We start from the raw sequence: 1,921 nt of genomic DNA, 5'->3' as shown, positions 1-1,921 counted from the left end.
GGCCGCATCCATAGTGTCCCCAAAATAAGGTGCCCAACCTTATTCATATACTATAGACCATTTTGGCTATATATTTGAACTTGATCCATCTTTATGTCACTACATAAAGTTCAAACTACATTAAATAACCTCAGGACCTTAGTTTATTGGATTCAAGATTACAATTTCAATAACAACTTTATCGAAAAACAAAACAGAACATGTTTATTAATTTACAAATTACGAGTTTTAGGACATAAAATCCAGCAAGCTCTGTATATATATTTAGGGTTTTTCTGCTTTACACTTAATAATAAAAGAATAAAGAATAACAACTTAATTACATAGCCTCCTACGTGTCACATGATCACTGGCTTGAGGGAGTGAATAGGTCAATTGGCTAAATAGCTTTTCCTTTTCCTTTAAAATGTTCTCCACTACTTTGTTGGATTGATGATGTGGTGAGATGCTGCTGAAGTGTCTTGTTGCTGCCACATGATTGGTCCTTGCTTTCTTTAATCCTAACACTCAGGTTTTTAAGTCTTGTATCTTGTCCTTTGTCCCATTTATAAAGTCCAAACAAATTTATCCCTAACAACTATCATAAGCATATATTGATATGCATTTACAATAAAGTATGTAAGTGTGAAAAATACTATCGCTAAAAAAGTGGTATAAGCAAAAATGAGTTTAGCTAGCTCAATTAATTTACATGTTAGTAGATCGAGAGATCTGTGGTACAAATTTTCTTATCTCTTTTGTACCTTAAAAAAAAAAAAAGAAAAAAAAAAGAAAAAAGAAGAAGATGAAGAAATAACGTAGGTAGTACTATTCAATACTTTAAAATGTTAACATCCTTATAAAAAATTCTCACCACTAAGTACCAAACTAATCTTTTTTATTTGTAAATTGAAAAATAAAAAATGATTTAGTTGAAGAAAAGTTTGTCAATCTTCTTCTTGTTGGCACGTGTTTTTTGGTTTAAAAAAGTGTTTTTTTTCCCTTTATGAGTTCAAGTTAATTTTTATATTTTTTTTGAAGATTCTTTCAGCTTATGTTTATAACATATATATTGTAGGTATCTTTATAATAGCACTACAATGCTACAATATTTAAATTTTAAATTATTAATGATTCTTGCAGCATATCTTTATAACATATTGTACATATTTTTATAATAATATACTACTACAATATAGTCATATTGGAAAATTACAATCTTTTGATACCCTAAATAATTTGGTACCCCACATAATCATGCCCTTCATGCGTGAGAATATCACACATATCTATTAGAGAAAAAGAGTGTTTTTTTTTAAGCAAAATAAATGTACACGTGGTTAGATTCAAGCTTCTAAATGTTGACCCCAATGAAAATATAGAAGCCGTATCATTTTTTACCTGGATGAAAATCTATGTCTATACTATATTAAAAGAGGTTAGGTAAAGAGAATCTTTACATATTCTTTTTGCCCTCACATTTTTCATCATATTGTGGTTGTGACCTTTTGAGTGCAAATGGAGGTGACTTTTTCAATTTTAAATTTACAAACTAAATTCATGTATTTAAAAAATAAAGTTTTTCTTCGAATAAGTGTAATTGATATTGACGAGACGTGACTCTTCAAGATAGGATGCAATAAAGGACAATTGGATGCATCTATATTCGGGGTGGGGATGGCTGCACACATCAAATTGGTGCATTGATTCTTTCAATGTATATGTGAGATGCACGTGTGTAAAAGAAAAATAAAATCAATATTTGCATTTACATTCTTAAAAAATAATTCCATGAGACCCAAAGTTTCAATAAAATAATTAGAGAATTTAATTAAATGAAAGTAATAATTAATATGATGAAACAATGGATTCTTTCGTGTGACTTCACAATAGATATATAATAATATTAGAATAAAAATTATTACATTATATATATCACAAT

This window comes from Benincasa hispida, chromosome 9 (assembly GCF_009727055.1).
Source record: "Benincasa hispida cultivar B227 chromosome 9, ASM972705v1, whole genome shotgun sequence".
In the NCBI taxonomy this organism is placed as follows: domain Eukaryota; kingdom Viridiplantae; phylum Streptophyta; class Magnoliopsida; order Cucurbitales; family Cucurbitaceae; genus Benincasa; species Benincasa hispida.
The sequence above is the reverse complement of the archived record's forward strand: the minus strand, read 5'-3'. Positions refer to the sequence as shown.